Here is a 9,507-nt window from a genome sequence, read left to right on the forward strand (position 1 = left end):
GGAATAATTTATAACATCAATCACCATCATTTAATAATATACGACCCAATTGTGATTATTAATAGGCTTTTAATCTTCAACTAAACTGGTTCCCAACATAAACCTACACTAAAATACTCCCTGTAACCCAACTTTGATCTTCAAAGTTTGTTTTCCAGCCATGATTCGTTCACCATCAATAAAGAACATAACCAAGTAAGTAATATATGTTTAATCACGTTGATGCGTCTAACAAAACCCCTAAACTAATTTGTTCAAACATGGAATGAATTAATGGATTTCAAATCTAGGGTTTTGAATGTAGAAGATGAAGTTGTATATTAATATATATATTTATTGTTTATGTCATAAACCCGAGTAGCTAGCTGGTCCAGCTGGCTAGTTCATGAATGTGTCAATCGGAGCACCCGGGTTCGAACCCGGGTCAGGGCATTTTCTTTGTTTTTATTTAAAAAAATAATTTTCTTTTATATAATAAACAAACTAAAATCTATAAAAAAATCTATACTACTAAATAAATAAAACTTTCTTTATGTCACATGGCATCTTCTTACCACGTTGTTCCTCACAATTCCCGCCTCCCATAAAATACCTTTTCAATATCGGGTATCCGACCCTATTCATCTCATAAACAACATTCATTTTTCAGAGAAACCCTTAAATCTATCTCTCCTTTCAAATTGATTCAGTTTATCTACAAATCAACACTCAAAGTCGACATGTCTTCTAGATCCGGATATCATTATCACACTGTGTTATCATCATCCAAGTCTCATCGTTATGCCTACCGGAATCTTTTATTCCATGTCTCATCGTTACCGCCTCCCACCATAGTCCATTTAGAAACCCATTTCATATACCCGGCCCGATTCATCTCTACTAACCTATCCGTTGTTGATAAGCCAGTCACCGTATTCTTCTTATTCGAACAGATCCGGCCATCTTATTCCTCTGTTTCTTATCTTAATTGCTTTTTTCTATGTCTAGGCTTGCCGATTTTGATAATTGTTGATTGGTAATTTTAGGTAGTAGCTTATTATTGATTGATGTTTGTATATAATATAACTTCTGTTAAAATATTCATGGATTTTATTATAGTTTACTTCTTTTGCAGCATAATCTGAGGCGACATTGAAAGCTTTGGACCTTCAGTTGCAGCATAATCATAATCAGGTATCTGTTTCTATTTTCTCATTGATATAAACCTAAATCGATTGAATTGGTTTCTGATTAGTTATTTGAATTCATCTACAGATTTATGAATTCATTTAGTTTTTCAGATGGTTATTCGTATTTGGTTTCAATTACTGCGTGTGATTGTGCTGAAAAAGTAACATTTAATTAAAATGAAGATGAATTTAGAAAAAAGATTCTTGATCCTAAATCAATTTCATAACGTCGTGTTTTTACTTATAAATGTTTCTTTTTGAATATTATCCATTCATGTTTCATTTGTTAATCAACTATTTATTACCCTGCAGAATAGTGTGGCATAAAAATCTTGAATTCTTAGGGAATGCATCATCAACTTGGTCAAGGTAACTCGGTAAACATGCTTCTTTCACTTACTTTTATTTATTTATTTTATAGATCTAATTTAGTACCATTATTTGTTCTAAAAATTAGCAGGTTGGCATAGTTTTTCTGTATGTACCAAGTTCATTTGTTAAGGAAGCTCAAAGTTGGTGTTGGATCCACAGTAAGACATCTATAAAATTTTTTATTATCTTTATGCTTTGTTTTCTTCATCTTCATGTCTCTACTAATATTAACTTTTAAATGTTCAAGACTTTTAAAGTTTTAACAAAGTTGTTAATAATTAGTTGTTTTGAGTCAATGACATTTATCACAAATGAACAACTATTTTCATACTAACTGAACAAACTCCAGGGCAAATTTTGGTTTTGTGTTACTGAAAACATTATTTTTACACTTCTAAGTAAAAACTATATGTGATCACAATTGATTCAATATTTGATATAAGATATATTATAGACTGTTTGCATGTGTATAGGTATCACTTCATCCGGGAATCAATGGCAATGTTTGAAAAATGCTATTTATCCAACCTGGTATGTTTCTTCCTGACCAGTTTATACTTGAAAGAAAAGTTGTTTTTATTGTATTTATTAACTTACTTACATATGTGCAACAGTTGATCTAAAGACATTAAAGCCAATGCATATATCCATCCTTTTGTCTTTATACATATTGTAAAGAAATATGCTATCTAAAGCCATTTAAGTTAAGAATATACATATTATAAACAAAATCTAGAACCATGACGCAATGAGTTATTATCACATCATGTTTAGACTTTGAAGAAAACATCTAAGCTCATGATCTTAGTATTTGTTTCTACTACTTTCTTCACAGGGATGTTATGGCCAGTCTTGACCCCAGCATGCAAATACAAAGCAGAATGTTCTTCTCTTACTGTGGTATGATTTTAAATATAATGATGTTTCATATATTCATAAATACATGTATATAACCTATAAATTCGTGATTATGTCAATCATATAATTCACGGAGTAAACCATGTATGTGTGCATGTTATTTGTGAACCATATATGCACTAAAACACATAATAAGTTTTTCCAAAGGTTTGCCCATTATAACTTTGGAATGGATTAATACAAAATATTATTATTCATTTCCTTTAATATTTATGTTTTATTTTGATTTGTTTTGAATTTAACTAAGGAAATTATTTGATTTTAATATTGCTGAATCAAATTTACGTTGTACATTTTGACAAATTCTTTGAATTTAAATTTAAATTTCACCTTTATATATTTTGGTTAACTCCTTATGTTTTTGACAAATTACTTTAATTATGGAATTTATTTTAATATGTAATCTGTCAAATTGAATGATTTAAGCTCAATATAATCTTTTAAATTGATTGATTTATAGTCAATCTAATCCGTTAAATTGATTGATTTATGCTCAATATAATATGTTACCAAAATACATTAAACTCATTCAATGATTGTTAATTATATATAAGATCGACTTCTCTGCTTCTTTTGTTATTCAAAGTTAGGTACTGATTTTGTTATTCAAAGTTAGGTACTGATTTTGTTATTCAAAGTTAGGCACTGAATATAACAAATAATCTCTCTGCTTCTTAATTTATAAATTATGTCTTGCTTTATGATTTTGTTATTCAAAGATAGGTACCGAATATAACAAAATAATCTTTCATCACGCAAGCTTTCTGTCTAACATTGGTGAAGAAACATCCTCTCATCGGTCCGTTGGTACCTCTATGGTCTCGTCACTGGAAGAAGAATTTCTTAATGAAATTAATTCCATCAACATTCGTGAAATTAATGAAATAACAGAGGTATGTTACATTTTTAAAATTATTTGTTTTTAAATCCATAAAAATACCGTTATTAAAATTTGATTAATTCTGGACAGGTTAAATCCCTTATTTTTGTTGGTAAGATCAAAGTTTTTTGCAATAAAAACTCATGGTATTATCGTAGTTGTGATTTATGTAAAAATGGAGTTGAAACCAAACTGTCAGAATTGATAAGGAGAGGATTCAGCTGATTTTGAAATGAAGAAGCAGTACAAATGTGTCGATGACAATTGCACTTCTATGTATCATCTCCTATAATTAGGTTCTCAATTCTTTTTAACATTTTATTAATGGTAATGACCATGCTTTATCTTTTCAATTTATTTTAATAATTATTTTTTTAGATACAAGATCCCCATAAGAGTCATGTGATTCTTACAATGTTTGAGCGGGAGGCAAACAAGATGACAGGACAAATTGCTAAAGACGTCCTGGACGAACACTTATTGTCTTTTTCAATCGTTTATAATAACATTACTATAATAGTGAAATTCTATAACTTTTAATATTTGAAGTAAATACATATGATGCTTTCCACAGCCAAGGCTGAATTATTAACGCTCCCTGTTGCTTTCAACGTTTTATTAGAGAGAAATTTCGCCCTATAGGATCGAGATCAAGAACTATAATCTTAATAACAATGCTGAATAATTTTCAATTACTAAATTGACTGATCCGAAAATAATTTCTAATTAGTTTAGGTATTTTTCAACGTTTAGGTTGGGTACTCGTGTAGAACAATAATTTATATCGTGATTATTTATCTGGGTATTTTTCATTTATATTGTGTCCGACCATATTATATTTTACATGTTTTATGATTAATGTGTTCTATGTTTCTACCTTTATATTTAATACCCAAATTTTTGTTATGATATTTCGAATGTTTTTAGACTTATAAAATTGAATTTGTTAAACCCGTGTTGTACATGGGTACCTAATCTAGTATATAAATAAAATAAAGTTATATTAAGATAAATAAAATTATTTTTTACACCATATCTATGATTTGTCACCTAAAACCAATCTTTCAAACTCAATAAATTAGTTTTAAACTCGTTTAAATTATATATATTATGTTTCGTTTGTTAAACTTTATATTTCGTTAACACTTTCGTTTTCAAGATAAAATAAATCGTTAACACCAATAGTTCCTTAACCTTTATAATATTCAAACTTAATATTAATCTTGTAATTTAAATAATATTAAATTAATAAATCGTTAAAATATAATATTATAATATCAAACTTCATAAAATAATAAAACATATATTAAACACTTTTAATTTCCGACAAACCAATTTATTTACTTTTTATAAGTCGTTAGTTATTATTTGATTCTGTACTTTTAATTCTAGTTCGGGAAGTTCAATTGCCTTGGTTTCATTTACGCTCTTTTGGTTTTATTTCAAGTTTGTCTTCAACTTCAAGGTGAGTTTCTCACAACCCTTTTACCCTTTTTTAACTATTTTGGGGTAGCATATATATCCTATCAACATTACAATTTCGTTTATTCATTATTTACAAACTACAAAACATGAACTTGTGTGTTTATTTGTTTATTTGCTCAATAACTACTTGCTCATGGGTTTCTCAATAAGTATGATCATACGCCCCCTATGCACTCATGACCTCGATGTTATGAGTGGAATAAATACCACCGATCCAAGTACGTTGGTTGTTACCAACGAAAAAGACACTTACTTGTGCTATTATCCGAGTACGTTAACCAACTGTAAATCTTATTTTCTCATTTACACTTGTTCATGGAATTGTAGATTTTTTTGTACTTATATCAAACTGTGGAAGCTCACCAACTATTCATATAGTTGACCTTTATTTTATAAATATGCTACATGTGCTTTATTTAGAGGATCCTGTCATGACGAATACATTAATACTTAGGATTTTCAACATAAATGGACAAATCGCTTAAATGTGAATTTCTTTGTATTTCTTTTACTTCCAAGCTTGTATACTTGTTGTTTAAATCAATTAATGGTAATATTGTCACTTAATAATGCCACACATGTTTTTAGCAATCTGTACATCACACCCGGGCGTATTCCGCTTTAGTCGGGGTGTTACACAAGATGACAAACAATCTTCTCCACATAAATTCGCACCAACTAATCAACAGAATACGTTCTTTGATGGGTATGAAATGAGCAGATTTAGTCAAACGATCGATGATCACCCAAATACTGTCATGTTGCTTTCGAGTTGAAGGGAGCTTAGTAATAAAGTCCATAGCAATATCTTCTGACTTCTACTCGGGAACGGGAGGCTACTCGAGTAAACTAAATGGTCGATGATGCTCGGTTTTTTCTTTAGAGCACGTGGGACATTTTGAGACATAACGAGCGATGTCTTTCTTCATTCCGGGTCACCAATAGAGGGAACGAAGATCCGCGTACGTATTATCTGCACCGGTATGAATGGAATATCACTTATGAGCTTCGTCCATGATAAATGTGCAAAGATTGTCATGATCGGGTATCCACATATGATTAAAGAAGTATAGTTAACCATTAGGCTTAGATTCCAATTGAGTTTACGCACCACACAACATCTCATTATACATATTTCCTTCGGTGATGGATTTGTGTTGGGCGTCAAGAAAACGCTTTTCGAGATCACTTTTAATAAGAACACAAGTAAGAAGAATGGATTTGACTTGTTTCTTTCAACTGAGAGCGTAATTCATAACATTCGCTTTACCAGATAGTAATGAATTTTGCATTCATAGTCGCTAAGCAACTCGGCCCATTGGCGTTGTCTCATGTTGGGTTCTTTTTTATCAAAGATGTGTTGGAGACTCTTATGGTCAGTAAACACTACGCGTTTGGTACCATAGAGATAGTGCCTCCAAATCTTCAAGGAAAATAAAAAGGCACCAAGATCGAGATCGTGCGTCGTATAATTCTTTTCTTGAACCTTGAGTTGTCTCGAAGCATATGCGATAACCTTGCCTCGTTGCATGAGTACACAACCGAGACCTTGGTTAGAAGCATCACAAAAAACGACAAAACCTTCATTACCCTCGGGAAGATGTTCTGTAAGTTTGTTTTCGGTTTTCAAGTAGATCAAGATATCATTGATGAAGACGATTGTGAATTTGTCAAAGTAGGGTTTACACACACGATTCATAAGATCCATGAAAATCACGGGTTCATTGGTTAGCCCAAAAGGCATAACACGAAAATCGTAATGCCCATATCGAGTACGGAATGTGGTATTGGGAATGCCATCTTCATTAACGCGAAATTGATGATAACCCGAACGAAGATCGATCTTCGAGAAGCATACGGCTCCTTGAAGTTGATCAGAAATATCATCGATGCGAGGAACCGGATAACGGTTCTTGACGGTAAGTTTGTTGAGTTCTCGATAATCAATGCACATGCGGAAAATAACCATCTTTCTTCTTGATAAACAAAACAAATGCACCCCATGGTGAAGAACTCAGGCGAATACAACCCTTGTCTGAGAGTTCTTGTAGTTGGCTCGAAATCTCTTTCATTTCGGATGGTGCTTGACAGTAAGGTACTTTAGCAACGGGGTTAGCTCCAGGTACAAGAACAATACGAAATTCAACTTGGCGAATAGAAGGGAGTCTAGAGACATCATCGGGAAAGACGTCGGGAAATCACGTACCACCGTGATATTGTAAATCTTCCTTTCTTTATGCTCTTTCTCCACCACGAGAGCTATGAACGCAACATACTTCTTACGCAAGTAACGTTGAGTTCCAAAACACGATATGAGTTTAAGTTTAGATGTAGGCGTATTACCGAATACGTTAAGGATGAGCCCATTTTTTAGGGGTATACGAAGAAATTTCTCGAAGCATATGACATCAGCACGATTTAGAGTGAGCCAATCAATTACAACAATAACGTCGAAACTACCCATTTGCATAGGAATTCGATCGATACGGAACTTGACTTTTAAAGAGTTATGACACAATCCCAAATTACTGAATCAATAATAATAGAATTCCCATCGGTTACTTCGACAGAAAACGGCTTAGACAACTTATCCCAAGGCTTATCAATCATATACACAAAATCCAAAGAAATAAAACTATTGGCACCTGTATCAAATAACACCAAAGTAAAATGATCATTAATAAGGAACGTACCATTCACCGCATCGTTGGAGCTTTTAGCTTGCTTAACGTTTATCATAAAAGCACTGCCACTAGAACCTCGGGATGCTTGAATTACTTGATTCAATGGAGGGGCTTGGATAGTAGGAACCTGAACCTATGGAGCTGGAGGAGCCATAAATTGAGGAACTTGGGGACCATAGGCTAGAGGTGCAAAACCTTGAGGAACTTGGGGTTGATAGGTTTGAACTTGATAAACATGTGTAAGTAAGGTGCGGGTATAACTTGGGCTTACAGAGCATGGGTGGCATAGTAAGGTTTAGGAATGGCTTGTTCTTGAGGAGCAAGGTTAAGTTGAGGACACATATTGCGAAGATGACTAGGATCTCCACAATTGTAGCAAGCTCTTGTATTGGGTACACCGGGTTGAGTAGTAGCATGCTTAGGAGCAGGAGGTGCAAATGCGGCATTGGGATTGAGCATGGTGATGGGGGTTACACTTAGCGCATAACGGGTGAGGTCCGATGTAGGGTATTTTGTTCGGGCCATTTTGGTTTTGTTGAGATTAGTGATTGGGTTGGTTAACGGCATAGTTTTGGTGATTAGCTTTATGTTTGTTGTTGTTGTTTTTGTTGTAGCAGTGAGCGGTATTGTGGTTTTGAGCGGGTTAGGTTCGGATTTAGCATCAGTTGAAGATTCGGTTTTGGTCTTGTCAGGGCTAGGTTTGGAATCCTTTCGGGACAAGGACCCGTCTCTAACATGGTCATCAGTGAAGGAAGCAGCTAGGTCCATTACCTTACCAATCGAAAGAGGGTCACGACTAACCATCGCATCACGGAAAATCGTTGGTAAACCACAAATGTATTTCCGAATGCCATGGGATACGGGGGTTACAAGGTGAGGTACTATCCGGCTAAGTTCCCGGAAACGGTTGGAGTAGGTAGAGTTATCAGCGCCGATTAGCTTGAGTTCACAAAACTCGGTCTCAAACCTTTGCAATTCATGTCCAGGGAAAAATTATTTCTTCAGACCTCCTTGAGTTCGTCCCAAGGCATAGCCACAACCAACTCAGTTCCTTGGTTAGCGTTGAAATCATTCCACCAAGTGAGAGCTCGATCTTCGAAAACACTCGAGGCGAACTTAGTCCGTTTGGTGTCCAGACATTCGCAATGGATGAATACGTTCTCCATTTTCTCGAACCATTGAAGGAGTTTGGTGGAATTCTCCTCACCATAGAAGTGGGTAGGTTTAGCACTCAGGAAGTTCTTGAAGTCAATGTTGTTTGGAGCAGCAGATGTAGCAGAACCATTCGAGTTGAGGCTCTGGATCTAAGTCATGATAGTGGGCATAGCAGCAGCAAATTATTTGGTGATCCTAGCAGCCCGTCGGCGGTCATGAGAACCAGAACTACGTTGATGAAGACAGTGGTTTCTTAGAGAAGACATTCTACGAGGAACAAAGGTAAATGTTTGTAAGATAAATGGTAAGTTATGTAAATGTTTATGAGTTGACATATATAATGCGATCAATGTGAGATAACTAGATGAGGAGATGAGGTTTGTTTAAAAGTTAAAAATTATTTGCATAAGTTAACTTTACGATCAATTAAGGAAACATATTTTTGTGTGTTGGCCTCCCATGAGCCTTCCATGGAAATTTAAAAGGTCCAACAAATTAACAAATCATAACAGCAATCGAGATGGACGGCCCATGAGCGTTCCATGGCATTTTAACTGTACCAACTAAATAACGAATTAAAGAGAATAAAGTATGAGAAGTTGGAGCATCTCGTGAAACACCACATATGATTAAGCTCCAACAAAACATATACTTCAAAACAAGTTGAGAAATGGATAGTTGGAGTGCCCATGATTCCATGGATTGTTCACCCGACTGACCATTTAAGAAAAAATAACACAATAATCGGAATTACCGAATTTAGCCACGAACCACCGTGAATTAGGTTTGTAAATAAGGAATGCAACCGTTAATGTGGTTACGGTTGGCCGCTTAAGGTGTCGGT

At 34.2% G+C, this 9,507-nt stretch overlaps 1 long non-coding RNA gene across 2 annotated transcripts; it reads left to right on the forward strand.

Annotated features, from left to right (window-relative positions):
• The first annotated feature begins 1,035 nt into the window (after nucleotides 1-1,035).
• On the forward strand, nucleotides 1,036-3,905 carry LOC143609386 (uncharacterized). 2 transcript variants are annotated; one of them, XR_013149413.1, is made up of 6 exons: nucleotides 1,036-1,173; nucleotides 1,482-1,546; nucleotides 1,630-1,699; nucleotides 2,015-2,072; nucleotides 2,377-2,441; nucleotides 3,498-3,610. It is a non-coding gene; the product is annotated as an uncharacterized LOC143609386 (long non-coding RNA). The 2 variants fall into 2 exon arrangements; XR_013149414.1 differs by lacking the exons at nucleotides 2,015-2,072; nucleotides 2,377-2,441; nucleotides 3,498-3,610 and adding an exon at nucleotides 3,718-3,905 and having other exon boundaries at nucleotides 1,482-1,538.
• Nucleotides 3,906-9,507: the final 5,602 nt, after the last annotated feature.

The sequence above is a fragment of the Bidens hawaiensis genome, unplaced genomic scaffold, assembly GCF_021521415.1.
Source record: "Bidens hawaiensis isolate Kalapana, Puna unplaced genomic scaffold, B.hawaiensis_p1.1 tig00419591_1, whole genome shotgun sequence".
Classification (NCBI taxonomy): Eukaryota; Viridiplantae; Streptophyta; class Magnoliopsida; order Asterales; family Asteraceae; genus Bidens; species Bidens hawaiensis.